Source organism: Astyanax mexicanus, chromosome 16, assembly GCF_023375975.1.
Source record: "Astyanax mexicanus isolate ESR-SI-001 chromosome 16, AstMex3_surface, whole genome shotgun sequence".
NCBI lineage: Eukaryota > Metazoa > Chordata > Actinopteri > Characiformes > Acestrorhamphidae > Astyanax > Astyanax mexicanus.
Genome location: NC_064423.1, coordinates 31,033,334 through 31,053,492, shown reverse-complemented (window position 1 = coordinate 31,053,492; position 20,159 = coordinate 31,033,334). Strand labels below are relative to the sequence as shown.

The window sequence follows — 20,159 nt, the reverse complement described above, 5'->3', positions numbered from 1 at the left end:
TAAAAACTCCTTCAAATTCTTAAAATATTTTGCATCCTGTTATGTTTTCAGGATTATCCTCATTCCCTTCAAGATATATAGATCCTAATCCAGGCAGTAGGTGCCTTTTTATTTGTTTGCCCCTGCCCTTTAATCTGCCTGAGCCTGTCACTGATGGGCAATATAAATAGTGATTACATTCTTGCATTGTTTTTCAGTGGAGAATTGTTTGGCACCTCTTCAGTTTGGACTGTAGTTCTAGCCTTTGTCAGATAGGTGGCGCAGTGTGACTCTGGGGCAGTGAGCTATGAGCTGTAGTCACTGGCGCTGTCTAATTCCTTCACTCACTTATTATTTTTTTACAGGTTACAGTGTGTTTATTGTATTTGTTTGATGTATAAACAAACAGGATTTTTTGATACTAGTAGTAAACCCCTTTCAAATAATTGGTGTTTTAAAATGTGTTTTTTGTTTTATACAAATTTAGATATATAAAACAATAAAAATTTTTTTATGTATATTGGAACCCTTAGCAGATGCACAATAATCAAGCAAAAAATGAAAAAATCACAGTGTAAAAACAGAATAGAAAATATGGGGTTTGTTTGTAAAAACTGGTAGTAATTAACCACTTGATACTCAAAGGGACTTTTTGTCAAAAGATAAAGTTAAAGATGGGAATAAATATTAAATAAATAGGTGAAAGTTAAAAAAAAAAGAACTGAAGTTGACAAATTTCATTAAAACCTATATTATCATAATGGATATTTTTGGACACTTGGTTCTTAACAATGTAAGACGACCATTTGCACATTTGAAGTGTGAGAAATATATATAATTACAAATAATAATAAAACACTGTTGGCAAAAAGGTCTAATAATCTAATAAACAAATGTTTATTCAGTCACTGGGTGTGATCTGAAATGGTTTATTATAGGAAAATGTGATTAATATAGGAATCAGCAAGCATGAAGTCTACAATACTAATAAAAGAAATATCTAAAACATTACCTGCTCATATCTTCTAAGGGAGACATATAATGTTGATGATTGTAAAATAGTATTAAATCTTTGGGGATTATATCACAACACACTGTCATATATTTAGACCTAAATACCTAAATATTTATATATATATAAATAAGTTTTATGAGTAGTTGAAAAGTTATGAAGTTCACATTCTTTTTTAACTACAGTAAAACAATGTCATGTGAATCAAGCAGCTGTGTTAATTAAAAAAAAAAAAGTAGAAATTTAATTTAAAATATTTTTTCTGGTATTTATTAAAAACATGCCGGCTCTGGCTCTGTAAGTAGTGGTGAATCTTTAAGTGGCCAAACGTGTCCAGGCTGATGATCCAGGCTAAAGAGTGGGCCAGTTGGCAGGCTATCATATTACAGATAATGCTATTTGTGAAATGCTGGCTATTTCCAGAAGTGATGCTCAGGACGGTTTAGGGTGAAAAAGAGAAAACAACAGAAAACAGTAAGAACACACTCAGTGGAACAATTAATGACCAGATACCTGTCCTGTTCTGTTAGAGAGGAGTGAACCAAGACAGAACCGAGAACTTTACTAAAGCTTAGCTTCACTAGTCCCGGCCCATCTGGAGCTGAGAGAGAGAGAGAGAGAGAGACTCTGTGTGTGTGTGTGTGTGTGTGTGTGTGTGTGCACGTGAGAGAGAAAGACTGTGTGTGTGAGAGAGACTGAGACTGTGTGAAAGATTAAGACTGTGAGTATGTAATCTCAGACTGTGTGAGTGTGAGACAGAATGAGTGTGAGAAAGAGACTGTGTGAGTGAGAGAGACTGAGACTGAGACTGTGTGAGAGAGAGAGACTGAGACTGTGTGAGAGAGACTGAGACTGAGTGAGAGAGACTGAGACTGTGTAAGTGAGAGAGACTGAGACTGTGAGCGAGAGAGACTGAGACTGTGTAAGTGAGAAAGACTCAGACTGTGTGAGTGAGAGAGACTGAGACTGTGTGAGAGACACTGAAACTGTGTGAGAGAAACTGAGACTGTGTGAGTGAGAGAAACTGAGACTGTGTGAGTGAGAGAGACTGAGACTGTGTGAGAGAAACTGAGACTGTGTGAGTGAGAGAAACTGAGACTGTGTGAGTGAGAGAGACTGAGACTGTATGTGAGAGAGACTGAGACTGTGTGAATGAGAGAGACTGAGACTGTGTGAATGAGAGAGACTGAGACTGTGTGAGTGAGAGAGACTGAGACTGTGTGAGTGAGAGAGACTGAGACTGTGTGAGAGACACTGAAACTGTGTGAGAGAAACTGAGATTGTGTGAGTGAGAGAAACTGAGACTGTGTGAGTGAGAGAGACTGAGACTGTGTGAGTGAGAGAGACTGTGTGAGAGAAACTGAGACTGTGGGAGTAAGAATGAGACTGTGTGAGAGATTAAGACTGAGTATGTAGTCTCAGACTGTGAGTGTGAGAGACTGAATAAGTGTGAGACTGAGACTGTGTGAGTGAGAGAGAGACTGAGACTGTGTGAGTGAGAGAGACTGAGACTGTGTGAGAGAAACTGAGACTGTGTGATTGAGAGAGAAACTGAGACTGTGTGAGTAAGAATGAGACTGTGTGAGAAAGACAGATTGTGTGAGTAACAAAGAGACTGTGAGTGAGACAGAGACATTATGTGAGAGACTGAGAGTGTGTTAGAAACTGTGTGAGAGAGACAGTGTGTGTGAGAAAGTGTATAGACTGTGTGTGAGAGAGAGAGTGAATGTGTGAGTGTGTGGGGGGAGAGAGATTGAGTGTGTGTGGGGAGAGGGAGAGAGAGAGAGAGTGAGTGAGTGAGTGAGTGTGTGAGTGGGGGGAGAGAGAGAGAGCGCTCGAGCGCAAATCAGAGTAAATCAGAGCAGCTTGGGGAGCTCGAGCGCTCCAGAGTTTAAACGTGTAGCGTAACGACCGACCAACGGTCCAAACTCTTCTCCAGGCTGTTTTTACAGCGCAACAACACGAAGACTAGCGATTTAACGGCGTTTAAACTGCATTAAAACAGAGTTTTACTCAGCGAAGTTTAGTCAGGGATGGCAGAAAGTTAAGAAGAAGCTGTAACTTCTCTCGGCGTCCTCTCTGTGTTTGGGCTAAAGTTTGGACTTTTGGTTGAACTTCCATGGATTCCTGCCGTGTGGGTCCCTGGAGGATGTGTGCGCTGTCCTCTCTGGACCGAGAAAGTTTCATCTGAAGAATCTGGAGCTGAACTCGGGTCGGTTTTTGAAGAAGACCTCGGTTAAACGACTGAACTCGCAGCTCACACCAGCCCAGCTTTGACGTTAACCTAACTATCGAGGTAAGCGTTAGCTAACGTTAACTACTTTATTTAACGTAGAAAAAGTGTGCAAGATGTTATAGTAATGTCAAAACAACTAATTTAACAACTCTTAAAATATTTTGCGTTAGTTACCGTGGTGCTGTTTGTTTACTTTCTGGCTAAAATAAACAAATCTAGCTAACTAGCGTAAATAGCTAGCGTTAGCTAACCTAACTAGCTTAGTTAGGTTAGCTTAGCTAGTTAACTAACTAGCTTAGATAACTACCTAGTTAAGTCAAACGTTTAACGTTATTTTTCATCTGTACATTTGTAAATATCAAAAGGCTCACAGCAGGATGGCACAAATAGTATAAAACGTTATGTCTTTATATATGTATAAATATATAGATAATAAATAGATAATTAGACCGGATAACATAAAAATGAATACAATAAAAACATACTGGAAGATTAGATAGACATACCTTCAAATGGTAAGTTAAGTATAAAAACTTTGTTAGAACAGTGCAGTAGATGGTGCAATAAAAATATAAAAGTGCAAGTGCAAAAGACATTGGGTATAAGATAAAGGGACCTATCATATATAACTATAACCTATAAGTTACTAAATATGTGCAAATAACAGTTTCTACTAACTGTACATAAATATACAAAACGTGGTTAAACAGAATATACAGAAATCAATTAGTCATATATATATATATATATATATATATATATATATATATATATATATATATATGTATATATTACTAGTTTGTAAATAACTTGTTTTTTTTACAAACTACTACAACCACTATGTAAACTAATTGTAAAATAAATAAATAAACAAATAAATAAATAAAACAAAACCTGGCTCCTTACATTGCTGTAAAAAGTGGGATAAACTGCTTCAGCTAAAACTCTGTTTACACTCCCAGAAGACTTTACACTGGAATTTCAACCATTTTTCCTTCTCCTCTCCTGCAACTTGATCCACATCGGACAAGATGTGGTCAGAAAGGTGCAAGGCGCCAATCCCATTAGAGCTAATTCAAAGGATTTCAGCTATGCATAACATATTGGTCAGTAAGCCAATGGTGGATTAGCTTTTGTAAGATTTGTTTTACATATAAGGGGGCTTGTGTTTAAGTTGTAAAAGTACAATGTGGTTTCTCACTAATTAACGAGGAAGAAAAAGGTGTCTAAATATTTTAATAGGGCTGTTCTACTGCGTTTTTTAATTTTTTAAAGTTTTGTCATACTTTTGTGGATAAACATTAAATATTCTTAAATAATTGTGCGTCATCAGACTACATTAAAACAGTGGAAAATAAAGTGAAGGATTAACTGCAGTGATTAAAGCATGTGTGCCAGTTTCACACATTTACTGTGTTTTATTCATATCAAATTCAACAGGCATTGCATATTCATTCTAATCTGTCAATAGAGGGGGAAAAAACAAAGGCTAATTAACTCAAGCCTGGTGTGAGCTCAAGTTTTTTCGGAAGCACCCGGACTGTTGAAAGTTGAAAGGCCCAATGTTTGCTCTCCAAACTGAAACACCACCACACTCTTAGCTGCTTTTTTTACTGTTTACTGTAGGGGTTTTCAGGCTGGAACACTTGGAATAAATCTTAGGAATCAGCCTGATAATAACCATGTTTTGTTTTGTTAAGGTGTCTATGCGTACAGTCATTCTGTAAAGGTGGTTTGAGAAAAAAATAAAAAGCCCTCTGGGCAATTCAGTGAGACAGAATGAAAGGATTGTGTGCTTGGAAATTTAGCTGACAAGGAGGCAAGAACAAGCAAAAAAGAAGGAAAAAGCTCTAATTGGCCCATTTAAATCCTGAAGGAAGAGGCAAAAAGAGTTGGTGGGAGTGATTTTTTTTCATGCAAGGACCCGGTCACATCCATTAGCATAAGAAAAAAGTTTTAGTGCATTTCCCATTGTCTGCTATGAAGAGTTCCAGCAGTCAGGCTGAAGAGGTTGAAAAGATGTAAAAGAACGACAGGCCATTCAGATTATTCAGGCCCGCTGGAGCTTGCGGTCATCGGCCTCCGAGCCGCATGACGGGCAGTGCCCCTTTCATCTCACTCGGGGCCTTTCGCCTGCCATTTTCACACGTTTTCCCCCTTCTCAGTCCAGCCTCCAGCCACCGGCTCCTTTTCTTCTACACCCATTTGTGGCGAATTTAATGAACCAAAATGCCTAAAAAAACGAAGGGGGGAAAAATAACAGCACTACTAGAGGAGCCTGGCTTGCAGGAAGTGGAGCGATTGGAGCAGGCTCGGGCGAAAAATGTGCGTGAAGCTCCCCGTGGAGAGGCGATTCAGAAGTTAGGACAAGAGGGAAGATGCCTTCTTCAAAGCACACAACAAATAGCAAACCCCGCCAACTCATCTGTTATTGTCGATTGGCATAGGACCTATTCAAGTCTAGGTTCCTCTGGCTAAAATAAAGCATGTAGAAGTGTCGGAGGTGACAAGCACAGAAGTCTGAGGGGCTGTTTAGAGCAAGGCCGAAATGTAGGTCCGCAGGCATGCGGCTCTGATGATTTTCATGAGTTAATCAGATGTGTACATTTTAGTATAAATATTCCCATTTTAGTAAATCTGGTATTTTAATTATTAAGGAATGTATTTTATATAGTTTGTCTAACTGAATTATTTTTTACAATACCACATTTTCATATTAATTCGCCTCAGCATTTTCTGTATAGGGATTTTTGTGGCCTGCGTTTAGACATTTTTAAATTTCTGCATTGTAACTATAGTGTGTGTTTCGATACATTCAAGCAAGCGATTGGTATTGGACCTCTACATATTTTTTTTTTTTTTTTTTTTTTTTTTTTTATAATTTTATTTCTAATTTTTTCCCATTTTCTCCCCAATTTACACGGCCAATTACCCAACCCATTCATTAGGACTCCCCCTATCACTAGTGATACCTCAACACACCAGGAGGGTGAAGACTAGCACATGCTTCCTCCGATACATGTGAAGTCAGCCACCGCTTCTTTTCGAGCTGCTGCTGATGCAGCATTACCGAGCAGCCAGCGCGCTTGGAGGAAAGCGCAGCGGCTCGGCTCCAGTACATCAGCTCACAGACGCCCTGTGCTGCAGACATCCCCGTAGGAGTGATGTGGGGAGAGAGCGCCATCTACCCACCCAGAGGGAGCAGGGCCAATTTTGCTCCCTCTGACGCCGGCAGCTTGATGGCAAAGCTGCATGAGCTGGGGTTCGAACCGGCGACCTCCTGCTCATAGTGGCAGCGCTTTAGACCGCTGGACCACTCGGCGCCGGACCTCTACATATTTTTACCAAAAAGACTGGAAAGGTCATTAATCAAATAAATACTTTAATCTTAATATGAGATTTGAATTAAATATCTTCCCATCAGATTCCTTTCCTACCAGTTACCAGTTTTGGTTGTAACCCCGTATTTCTAAATGATTGATCCTTAAGCAAAACAGACCCCCTCACCATCTCACTCTCCCTCCTTCTTTCTGTTCTCTGAGCACAATGGCCTTTCTCACTGGAGTATATGGAGTCGATCCTCCTCCAATATGTAGAGGAATCCAGAGGGGAGCTAACCTCCTGAGAAGTCACTCCATTATGGAGTCTCAATGGAAGCAGTGACCCCTGAAAATCTGTGTTATGTTATACCAAGCTGATTTTAGACAAATGGTCTCAGGAACCTCTCAAGTTTCATTGTTTCTTAAAGCATATTGGCTTAATTATCTTCAGCGAGTGAATAGCTGAGGTTACTGACTATTGACTGAACTTACTATTTAGTGATAAATAAATATTTACTAAAATATCAACATTTATCTGTAGATATACCTACTATATTATACTCCAAAAAGGGGCACTTTTACAGGAACATAATGCCAGAAGTGAAAAATGGAGATAAATTGCGTTTTGTATATATTACGTGTATTATTAAATAATGTATAATATAGGCCTAATAAACATTAAGCACCTGTATACCTGTATGATTGCCACTCAGCAATAGTTTAAGTTTTATCATTAACTCTACTTATTATAACTTAGTAACATTTTTTTAATTCAGCGTTCTGTGCTGGGTGTTTCAGATTGTTTAAACAAATAAACCAATAATATAGTAGGTAAGAGTTTTTTTCTGCAAGTCTGTTTTTTGTCTGGTTGTGATTTGTTATGTTAGATATATGAATCCCTGTGGCATAATTTTATAAGAACAAAATATTCTAGTTAAAAAAAGACAAATTAAAACATTTTTATAGTGATGTGGTATTCAGGATATTTGGAGGCAAGAATTTTGTTAATGCAAACATTAACAATGTCACATTGCTGAATTTTATCAGGAACATCCAGCACTTTCCATTTGTAAGGCTTTTTTAATCAGACAGTTCTATCTATCATGCTACTGCACTAAGTATTATTTCTAACCCTCCAAAGAGCAAACATACATAATTGCCTCCATAAACCCAGACCAGCGGAACACTAATATTTTTGTTTTCTCGTCTGCTCTGAGAAATCTCTCCACCAGTCGGGAGTGATTTGCCCTCGGGTGATTTTTGTGGCTAGCATCTCTCTGTCTCTCTCTCTCTCTCTCTCTCTCTCTTTCTTTTCTCTCTTTCTCTCTCCCCCTCTCGCTCTCTTTTTGAACCCCCGCTGTAGTGACTGGCTCTGCTGAAGGGTACAGTACACGATTTTCGACCACATGGGACTGCTCATCAAAGAGACTTAGATAAACTCCATATGGGACACAGGATATCGTGTAAGACGAGGGCGCCACAAGACGTGTGTGTCAAGGTGAAGGTTTGCGTTCAGGAAAGCGGTTGTTCGGGACATATTCCTCCTCGGGCTCAGACAGGAAATGGCATGTAAAGTTATACTGCGAACACTCATCAAAGCGTAATGCAGCGAAACAAAGTTGTCAGTTTTGCTTTTTAGCAATGACAGCCCAATATGTTGGATGTCTGAACATGAGTATATTAGTATGATCAGTCTAGGAATGCTGTTATAAAGATTAGAATGTGAAGTACATTGTGAAAAATGTGAACGGGAATTTTAGGACGGTGATTTTTTTTTCTTACTAGAGGTCAGATGAAAGAGTTGAAAAAAGCTCTGTGTTGGACTGGGAGAAGATCTTGATAAAGAAGGTGGCTCCTTGAGTGCAGAACCCTGGTTTGGAGAAGAATTACGTTTGTAACTTCATTGAGGTTCTATTTTGGTATTTGTTCTGTTAAATTCATGTGTCAATTTATCAGTCATAACATTAAAACCACCTGCATAATATTGTATAGGCCCTCCTTACACTATGCTGCCAGAACAGCTCTGTCCCATGGAATCATGGATTCTTGTAGACATTAGAATGTGTTCTGTAGTGTGTACTGTGAAATATCACTTCGTTCTGATGCATCTTTAGTATTACATTATACTTGGATAAGCCACATTAGAATGTGTAAAAGTGTAGACTCAGGATAGACAGTGTTCTTCATTTTTCCTCAAGTGGAGGTCTGCATGCTATGAACATATTTAAGCCTCCATGTGATCTCTTTTTTTTATAGACCTATTCAAGTTAGTCAAGAAGCTGTTGTGTTGGCACACTTTCACTGGTGGAATGAACTCCGATTCGATTCATACAGCATTTAATTCAGCAGCTCAGAGAGATTTAAATGAACAGTCAGCTACAGGGCTCTGGGGAAGGGCATCAAGTGAGGCATGAGGAGAGACCCTCATCAACTGGAGACAATCAGGCATCAAGCGCCATCTAATTACAGTGAATGAAATCAGAGAGGCCCTGTCTCATGAAAGGACATCACACACCAAGAGACGCCGCAAAATCAAAGGTCCGCACGCCACCAGGGGCACCAGAAGCCTGCCTTGCTATGAAATGTGATGGGTATCCATAGCACCTCTTGGCATGCTTTGATTCAGGACTTAATTAATTCCTGAAGGGATGGTGTAACCGGATGATCCTCTTCGAAGTCTTAAAGAACTTCTGACAGCAGCAAGCCGGTGATTTGTACCGAGCAATACAAATGCATCATCATCACTTCCCGTCCTGATAGAATCATGTACATCTCAGACAAATGCTTAAAGACAGAAAATCCTCCAGTGACTAGTCAGCGTTGCCTTTTTTATCCACTATCAGTGTTTGTTTGAGCATGTATTACAACAGAGGACATGACATCACAGTGGGATTCATTTGTTTAAATGAATAAAAAGTTAAGTGCATAGTAGGCCTGTCACGATAACTTTTGTTTTGGACGATATTACTGTCGTATTACTGCCATTTATGCCATCGATACAGTGATGCTATGATATATTAGTAGTTACACCCTATCATAGATAAATAAATATTTTAATTATTAAGGATGTTTAGACATTGAGATTGGAATATATTTTTCACATATTAAATATTTATATATCATTATAGATAATGAGCCGTTTGCATTATTTAAATTTTTATCCAAAGGTGAAAGAACCTCTGTAATCCAGAGATTTTGGAATCAGCAGATTTTATTGCACCTATAAACAGAGTAGATATTTACTGATTATCCAGTCTGCAGTCCCACATACTTAGTTTTTTAGCACAAAAACGCACAATTCATGTGGTGTTAATTTGTTTTGTTTTGCAAATAAAAAGAATGTGTTTATGTACTTTCAGTTATCTAGTATGGATAGTAATTAGTGTGTGATAATTCTCCTTTTTTATGTGTAAATATATGTTGTCCTGCTCATGACCTCAATGGCATGATATTAAATGTAGACCAGCACCGCTAGATGTTTTGAAAGAACCCGCAAGTACCACAGAGTCCCATGGGAATGCAGTTCTTTATTTTTTATATTTTTTATAAGAACCAATGAGAATGCTTCAGGTTTAAGCGTATGTCACCAGTGTTTCTGCATCTCCTGGAGTATTTGTTGCTTGTAAAAATGCTCTGCTTAGGCGACCTGGCCCTTGATGGCTTATTTGTCTGAGCAGCAGAGCTCCAGAGCAGGCTAACCAGGCCTGTTGCCTTCATAGGGGCATGTTCTTCATTAGATTCAATACCAAAGAGATGAATTTGAAAAGCAGCTGAAAAGCAGCCAAGCCACAGACTCCTCAAACAGGCAGTCTAGAAGACAAGGCTTACACTTGATGGCCAGAATAAAGGCTCCATGTGTTAGCCCTTAGCAATCAAAAGCAGTCCTACAATCAGGCCTTGGGTCAGGGCCCGGTTGGGGCTGTCCCGTCCCAGAGAGAGGGATTGCTGTGGGACAGCTGCGGTCACATCCTTCATCTTCCCAACACTTGGAAGTTTTCAGTTGTAATAGAGTAGCCCGTACAAGTCTCTCTCTGGCCTTTATCTTGTCTGCGTCCAGTAGTGTGTGTTTTTTAAGTGAATTCAGCTGGGCAACCGTGCTACAGTTACGCAGGCTAAGTTTAAGGCAAGGTCAAGACTAAAGCAGGTGGCTGGATAAATCATATTGTCATTTCGCTCCAATAAGTTCCTGTCCCGTGAGTGCAGCATCAAAATATAGAAAGGAAAGAGTGATCTATATATATATATATATATATATATATATATATATATATATATATATATATATATATATATATGTGTGTTATAAAGTTATAACTGCAAAAACCTTTCACACAGAGTAGTTGTCCTGAAAATTATAGCATATGTACAATGTTTAGTCTTCAGTTTAGTCTTGTGTTTAGACTTCTGACTATAGCATAAGCCTAGATACAGATCATAGAGTAATTTTGAGGTCAAGCGAAGGAAAAAGGTAAAAAATAAAGACTAAGAGTGAGGACAGTATGATTATAATTTATCTTGAGAACTAGGGCTCTGAAAGTGAGGAGTGCTTCAACCTCACCGTAGTGTATCTGAACTGGATGAAAATGAAAATGGTTAATAGTTCTCGTAATTTTTACATAAACTATGATAAATGAGACATGAGATTTTTGCATGACAGTTACTATATTATAATACAAAAAGGCTTACTTCAGTTTTAGAGCCTGTAAACAAAGACAACCAGAGGTTAGGAACTGCAAAGAAAAATATAGCTGATTTGATATCATCCCATTATGTTGGGATGGGCAATATAGTAAATTATTGTATCATGATATTTATAGTCACTTTCACAATACACAATATTTCTTTCAATATTTGACAGACCAAATGCATCAGTAGTGTGAGATTCTAAAAACTGCTATTTAAACAGTGTTAATTACACACAATGAAATGGTCAAGTTTCTTTAAACAGTAGCGATATACACAATATACTCAGAAAACCAACATTTGGCAAGTGGAATTATTGTATAGGGCTAGGATAGTAATGTTTGCTGAGGTGGCTGTTTAATTTGTCAAAGTGAAAAACCCTGTTAGCAAAAAAAAAAAATCTTCTGTATTTCTAAACTTGTTCAAGACAAATTTGCAATAAAACGTTATCTCATTTCCTACATCTAACATTGAGGCCGTAAGTTATATTTATGCATGCATTTTATTTCTAAATCTTTTAGGTCCTTTTGCAAATGCTCAATGAAAAATATAGCACAGATTTTCATTGTCTTTTTTGCTGATGCAAAACTATAGAGAAAAGGTCTGTCAGATGGTTTGCTGTCCAGCTGAGGACGAGTGTGACTCCCATTAGCGTATTTCTGTGAGCTGCCTGGTATCTCTTAAAACGCTGTCTCAAGCTGATGACAGACTCTTAAAAGTGTGGTGAAGCAGTTGACTGGCCCCTTCAGTGGTCAAACGCAAACAAGAGAGGACATTTACAGCACAGACTGGCTGTTAAACCACAAGTGTCTCTTAACAACACCATTTGGCCTCTGGATCAAAGGTAGCTGTGGTAAAGAACCAGAGGCACAACAGTTGAAGCAATGGTAGGTTTCCTCAAGGGTCTGCCCTTAAGACCATGCCTAAAGGCATTAAGAAGGATGTGTGGGTTTTTTCCTGTGCCATGTTTACGGGTGACTTAGCCCATGTTTTTGGCTGATTCTAAAACACAGGACGGGTCCTCCTTTAAGAAATTCTTCCGCTAAAGTTCAGTCAGTGGGGGCTATAATCGCAACATCTGTTTGACATTGGCCAAACCCAAGGAGATCACCCACAGGATATTGCACTTACCAGTGGGGGGTGTGATCCTAGCCACGGGGAACTCTCTATAACCTCACCTCTCAACCCCTCCCCCCACACCCCTCTATTCAGAACCAGGTCCACATGACTACCCCTGTGGGAGACACAGCTACCCACCCCCCTCCTCACCCAGGTCAGAAGACCCCCTGACTCGATGATCCACACAAACAGCAGGAATCGTCCCTTGCCAACTCACTGCAGTATTCTTATGACTGATTCTCTGTGTTCTGTATTCTGATTCTTCTATTTGGGCCTTTTTATGTCATATTACTTACATACCTTTTAATTTAGTTTTAACTATACTAAGACAATGTTTACATGATGGTCAAGACTAGGCTTGTACTGAATTCTTTAGTTAAATTTTTATTTACTGAGAGAAATAGTGGAGTATTCCAAATTCTGCTCATTCCAAGGGATTCACTTGTGTCTTAAGACCGTGTAAAAATATAGGCTGTCTGTAAAACAGTAAACAATAGTTGCATGAAATTTAGTTTGCATTTCTAAATTTGAAAATTTCATCAATCATTATAACATTGCGGTGAATTTACGTTTGTTTCTCTTTTCCCAACACCACTCGAAGTGATATGAGGCACTTTTTTATTGCCATGATGGGGCAAACTGTTATAAAGCTCAATAAATTAATTTAAAGTTCAGGAGGAATATGTGATTAATACCTTTCCAGAAGTCAACAATTTTAATGGAAATTCTAATGCTGTGGAGCAGTATATTTTGTAATACGTAAATGTATAACCTGCACACAAAGCTTCTGTAATTAAAGAATCGTCCATAATATAACTTCATTGTGATAACTATTAGATAATATTAGTATTTTACTGCATGGTGTATTTTATCTTGACTTTCTAGCTTAAAATAAGCTCAGATCTGTTGAGAGTTCAGATGTTCTATTGAGTACACCTGTTTGTCAGTGTTAATTAGAAAGTGTTTTGGTATAAACATTATTTTGTGTAAAGTTTTTCTTGGTCCAGAACGAAAGCCTTTCTTTATATGTTTGACATATAAGTGTTGCTCGTTGTTTGACATCAAAATAAATAGAGACTTCATAACGAGTAAAATGTTTCATGATAGTATGGTCAAGTGAATGGGAGTCTTGAAAGGCATTCAGTTACGTTACACCATTCCTTTTACTTGACATTGTTCAAAACAGGCCTAGGGAGATCCTTCTGGGTGCATTTATTAATTAAAAAAGTGTTCTTTGGGGGTAAAGTTGAAAGTTTGACCTCCCATCTCCGATGGCTGACATTTTATTATTTCTCTACTCCGTACATATGTAAATATGAACAACCCTGCCTGTGTACCATAAGCGTGAGCTTTGCCCCGACTCAGTACCGCCACTGAACGACCGCACCAGACGCGAGCAGCCGATAGAGGGAAAAGGAGAGCTCAGTGTGTTCTCTGGGATTTCACTATGTGACCTTTCAGTGTTCTGTCAGAGCCATTTGTTTGGCCGACAGCTCGCGCTGTAATTACTCAGCATGATGGGTTGTGGGTTGCTGTAAGTAATCCTGCGTGATGAGCCAAACGGCTCTCCAGGAAAGCTCAGCGCACCTGGAATATGGAGACATCCATTTCATTTTCCCCCCTCCGTCTTGGACGGGTTGAATTTAAGGAATTGGGGCCCCCACACTTTCTCTTCCAGCGTAAGATGCTAATTTCCAACTGTATAACGTGGGTTGTTTTCTTTGCTCATTAAACATCCGTGACATGTTTTGAAGATGCTGTATGACCACAAAGTACCTAGTCATAAAGTATGTAGACATGATGAACACTTGTTCAGGATTACTCATGCATATTTCTTACAGCTTGAGGTGGAATGTGTGTAGCTTGGCTTAACTCTGTTAAGTTTTTTTTATTTTTTTTATTGATATATGAGCTAAGCTAAAATTGTAAACTTTTTGTATGCAGTGATGCTTAAATCTGCGTAAGTCTATAACGGAATGCATAGTAAAAAAGAGCCTCACCCAAAAAAAGCAGAGGATGTATATAATCTTAAGTTCTACATTTTAATAGGGCTGTGCATTGGCAAGAATATGATGACAAGTGAAACGCATCACAGTACAGAGCTTATAATTCAATATATTGCAAAATATTGAGATAATGTAAGCAAGGCGTTACATTGTGATTGTTTAAGTAAAAAATAAATTGTAATACCACTACAGTTTATTACAGCTTATACAGCTGCTTATATAAATACATTCTTACATTCACATTCCTCTAAAAGAGCCTGAAGAGAGACATCAGTTTAATAACTGCTTTATGTGTAACAGCTGGATTCACTCTGATGTAATGGACAGCGTGTTCACACAGGAAATGGGCTGGACTACACGCAGGCCCCCACACTCAGTCTCTGTGGGGTGGGTTATCTCTCTGTAACGCAACAGCTGTCCACCTGTGAGTGAAACCCTGCTAACCTTCCAGCGCCTGAGCAAGCAGACGGGCTTGTAGAGCATTCGTCAGCTGATAGACCGGGTGTCAAGGCTAGGCAGGCACAATCTCACTGAAGCCCGTTGACACACAGACCTATTTGCGGTTTGCATTTGCAACTAATCACAAATCCAGTCCTCTATTTTTTTTGCCATTCTACCTCGAGCCTCAAAAGTGGAGGCAGAAAATGCAGAGGAGAATCTAAAGCTACTCAAACAAGTGGACTCTTTGATGTGTTTGCATTCCTCTTATGTGTTGTTTTAGAAGATTTTAGGGGTATGTGGGGGGTTCAGATGGTGGGGAGAGGGTTTGAACAGAAGCAGTGGGCCTACAGAGAAAGAATGAAGTGCTAAAACAAACATGTCATTGATTTCAACACAATGGGGCCTTGAATGGAAGAGAGTTAAGTTCAGAAGTTGTTGTTCTCCTCAATTACCTTTGCCTAAAGCCTCCTATTGTTAGTTGTCATCCCCAGCTGAATGACTGTGTGTGCGTACCTAAAGGGAGTGATAGCTGACAAAGGAGGGTTGGAGTTAACTGGCCTGTATGCGGCCCTGCTGTGCGTCAAAGCTCTCTCTTTTTTATATGCTAACAACAACCATTTTGAGCTCTGTGGTTAATGGCTAATTCCTCCTCATTTGTTTAATCCTTTGCTTTGTCTGAAGCATATTGAAGACTTCACACGTGTGCGTAGCTAAAGGCTTGGCACAGCGGTGTCACGATTGAAGCGAGGAATCACCCATGCTCAAACTTAATGGGCAGACGCGTTGAAAGCAAAAACGACCAGATCGCACACATTCACACCCTTCCGCTATAATGTCCTGTTAGCACTTGACGTGGAGTGCCACTTCTTCTTTGGGGGCATTCAGAGGATCCTGCAGCTTTTGAACAACTGATCACTGGCCCCATGATAAGGGCCCGTGAATGATGCCTGTTATTTTAGAGGGTGTAATTAATGAGCTGAAGTCTTTAGCCTGACTGCTGGCTCCTAATGAGGCCTTTGCCGCTGCAGGGATTTTAGAAAGGCACTGCATTCACACAGCACATCCATCTCCAAAGCCCACAAGTAGAATAGCCCTCTCACACCTGTTAAGCCCCTTCAAAGAGCGCCGGCCGCTTCATCTGGCCCAAAGAGCACACAGGCCTGTCCGTCAGGCCCTTTCACACTTCTCTCTCGTATTCAGAGGCCTGAAATAAATAGAGCCGTGGTTCTGAAGCCTCCGGCTGTATTGGATTGAATGGTCTATGTGAACAGAGAATCTGAGTGTTATAGATTAACAATGTTTTTAGTTAACAATGTTTGTCCATGCATATAGGGAATTTAGTCAGTGTAATTAGTAATTGGGTGAAATGCATTAGATATTTAATGAAAATCACTGTACTTAGTATTTGAGAACATGCAAAAGAAATTTCCAGAATCACAGGATTCATCAAGGAGTTTCAGTGGCTTTAAGCTTGCTGTAGAAAGGACACATTTTGTTTTTTCCTTTGCTGCTGCAGGCTCACCACCATGTGGTTGTAATGGATATGTACCAGATTTTGGTAACTCTACTTGGATGGTCTATTTGATGGCCTCGTTGATGCTCAACTGACATTCAACTAACATTCAACTGGATGTCTATTACCTGCAACTTAACCATATGTTGAATGTAAATAATCCGTTACATTCAAAATAGAACATAACCTTAATCGACCCTAAAATCTAACCCTACACTTAACCCTAACCCTACCTTCATTGACCTGAGCTAAACTTTAAATTTAACTCTAAACCCAATGCTAAAATGGTCAGAGTTTGATGTAGAGTTACATTCAATAGAGAATAAATTACTTTCACATTTCAGTTCAGTTGCATTTAACAAACATGCAGTTGAATGTCAGTTGAGCATCATCAAATGGACCATCCAAGTAAAGTGTTCAGTGTGTTTTGCCATTCATATGGTTATGTGCTATACTTGCTGCTAACAGAAACACATTTGAAGTCAAACCACTTAATTAAATTGCATTTACATCTGTTTAAATTGTATGTAATCCATGAATGTCTTGTTGTAAAGCCCACAATACCCAGCTCCTGATGCCTTATCCATTAAGCCACCAGGCCACAAGTGATCAGAAAATATTGGGCTCAAATGCAAGGTTTTAGCAGTCATTATCACTGACCCAGTGTGAATTTAGAAATGTATTTCAAACTCTATTTGCACTAAAGTTAAAAGAAATGAGACAGTATGACCCAGCACAGGTGTAGTTTTCACTGGAAATAGAGGGATGAGTGAGTTAATGGGTGCCCCCTCCCTACTTTTCAAAATCCTGTATTTGGATTATTGATGGGGATTAGGCTGTCTTAATCCTGCCTCCTCTTCCCCACTACTCATCCGCTCCCACTTTTTTTGGCAGCTGACTGTATACAGAAAATAACTAAACCGTGCTTTTTGTTACCTGTTTGCTGTCTTCGCCATCTGTCTGTTTGCTCTTTGACACCTGTATTATCCAGTCATGTGCTGACTCGTGTCCCGGTGGTGGCCCGGGACGGCCCCGTGCGGACCATAGTGCCCTCAGGGAGTCTGGGACAGGGGTGAGCAAGGGGACAGGACGCTCGGCAACTGCCCCTTAGATCTCACATGTTCTTAATGGACCGTCTATATCTCTGTCAGTACAGCAGAAAGTAATGCAGAGTACAGACGGAATGCTCTTTTAGTATCTGGATCTGTATTGACATTGATGAGCTAAACATGGTGAACTTGCCTTACAAGGATATTGCTCCACAGTGTGCCGCTGGAAAGGCATTGAAGTTACTTACTTTGCTAGACCAGCTACTAAAAGAAAGTCACTTTTGGCTTCCAACTAGGGCTGCCACGATTAGTCGACTAGTCACGATTATGTCGACTATTAAAATAGTCGACGACTAATTTAATAGTCGATTAGTCGTTTTTTTTTTTTTCTTTGTTTTTCTCTCCAAACTGCTGCGACTGCCTTTCTGTCCTGGACGCACATGCGCAGTAGTGGAAACCGGGGTAGGTAGTGGACGACATCTCAGGACATTATACAGACAGGCTCTGGTTTCATGGCTACCCCGCTACAGAACTCAAAAGTGTGGGATCACCAAGAAAATAAAAGTGAAACGCGTGCAATGCAATATCTGCAATGAAGAACTTGCCTTCCTCGGCAGCACAACCGCGATGCACGAGCACCTGAAAAGGAGGCATGTTGTGGCTGATTAAATGACGAAGAATCTAAATTGCTATTTAGCTGCTAAAATTAGCGTAAACAGAGCGTTAACTTAGTACTTAACTTACTCATCTTGATAGCTTTAAAACAGAGGTCACTAATAGGCGGACCGCGATCCGGATCCGGACCCAGACGTTGTCACAAATGCCGTCCCAAACCGATAAACTACAGGGAAGGATTTCATTCTGACAGTGGCTTCTGTTTTCAGTGCTTTTCGGTGCAGTAAACTCACAGATCAGTCATGTGTGGTGTAAAATCACCAAACGCTCTCCTCTGCCAATCAGATCTGTGCAGACCGCTGCCCTGTGTACGGTAATGTCCACAATATCTGGACAGAGAGGCATTTTTTATTAATATACTTTTTTTTCATAATAGTTCAAACAACCTCACGGTTGAGATGTTTCATAAATGCCAGTGCCTTATCCTCATTTTACACAGTTGTTTACACTTTATGCTAAACAGTAAAATAATTGTCTGTTACAACAAGCTGCATATTTCATTAAAGGTTTAATGAACTATGATTTTAATTGTTTTTATTTTTAGTTAGCATATAGCTGAAATCTAATGTTGGTTGTATAATAGCAGCTGCATTCTATTGTGATAAACTGTGTTTTATATTCAATTAACGTATGATCCGATTAGTCAACTAATCATAAAAAATAATCGGTGATTAGTCGACTATAAAAATAATCGTTTGTGGCAGCCCTACTTCCAACCACTCATTACATTGCTTTTAATGTAGGAGATCAACAGACATGTTCTTTGCAAACAACCCAGGTGGGGCTCTCCAGGTTCGTAGGCTGATCAATGAAAGAGCAAAACCTTGGGTGCAAAAAGTGAGAGGTTAGCAGGTGAAATGACCTTATTGCCAGAACTGTTAAATTATTTATATTACTGATTCTCTAATGTCAAAATAACTTTTTTTACTCAGTAAAACGTTTTATGTTAATGCTATTACAAGAAGTGCTTCCATCTAAATCAGCACAAATCAGCTCAGCCAGTCAGAACCGAACTTTAAACTCTTTACATACATCTGTCTTAAAGACACAGAAATAAAGCGGCCTATTCTAAACTGAAAAAGAGAGATAGAAAAACGTTCCTCTAAAAATAAATTATGAATGTTTTAATACAAAAAGCACATTTATAAGAAGACCTTTTAATATCAGAATATTTTTATAGACAAGTAATTGTTGATATTTAAAAATGTATTAATTATTCCACCATAATGAACAAATATGTCCTGAGTACTGGTTAGCGCATGTTTAGTTCATATGTATTTTGTATTGTTCTTGTAAAGAATCAAAAAGCCATCATAATCCTCAGTAGATGTATCCTCTTGACTGAAGGACTCCTGTAGAAATTATACTGTAGCAGGCAATTGGTGGAAGAATACTTGCAGATATGCTGCAATTGTCAGCATAAAGACACGGCTCAAGAGTGTTGTCATCCTGAGTGTCTGCCAACACCGAGAACACTCAGAGCCAAGAGCCTCCAGATGATTGATATTAAGGAGTGATAGTGTTATTCTATCGCATAAAAAACGATCAAAGTGGAGACAGGGTCTCATAAACACATAACAGGATTTGTTGAGCTTATTTTTTTCTCATATGACTGATTTGGCCCCAGCACTTCTGAGCTCCACCCTCTTTTCAGTCAGGCAGCTGTTCAGGCCACGGACAAGACGTCGGGGGCTTTGCTCTTTGAAGCCGTCGCAAAAGCACCGGCCGCAGAACGGCGGGGCCAGTGACAGGATAGCAGGGACGGCACTCTTGGCCCAACAAAAAGCAAACAGATGCCACCGAGCCGCACGAGTGTGACACCTCCCTTAATCGGCTTACCTTGAGTGAAAAAAAGAGAGAGATAAGAGATGGATGAGTGAATAAACGAATAAAGCCGTCATGGCCCGCCAGGACGCAGCACTGAATCATACGGAATAAAGCCGTAATGCTTAGTGTGCCATTTGGTAGTTGTGACCTAAATGACCTGGGCTCGAGATGAAGAATCTTTTTTAAAAAATAGTGTCAAAAGCTGCACTGAATATTTATGTATTCAGATCCACAACATTAATATATATATATATATATATATATATATATACACTGTGTTCCAAATTATTATGCAAATA

At 39.3% G+C, this 20,159-nt stretch overlaps 1 protein-coding gene across 2 annotated transcripts in view; it reads left to right on the top strand.

Moving 5' to 3' along the window:
• gli2b (GLI family zinc finger 2b) overlaps nucleotides 1–20,159 on the top strand; it is a 202,334-nt gene that overhangs the window by 110,976 nt on the left and 71,199 nt on the right. Inside the window, exon 1 of one of the 2 annotated variants that reach the window (XM_007231763.4) lies at nucleotides 2,778–3,287. The exons of the other annotated variant lie outside the window; for it this stretch is intronic. The gene's annotated coding sequence lies outside the window, so the exon portion shown is untranslated. Of the gene's footprint in view, nucleotides 1–2,777; nucleotides 3,288–20,159 lie in introns of those variants that run through there. 2 annotated transcript variants of the gene reach the window in all.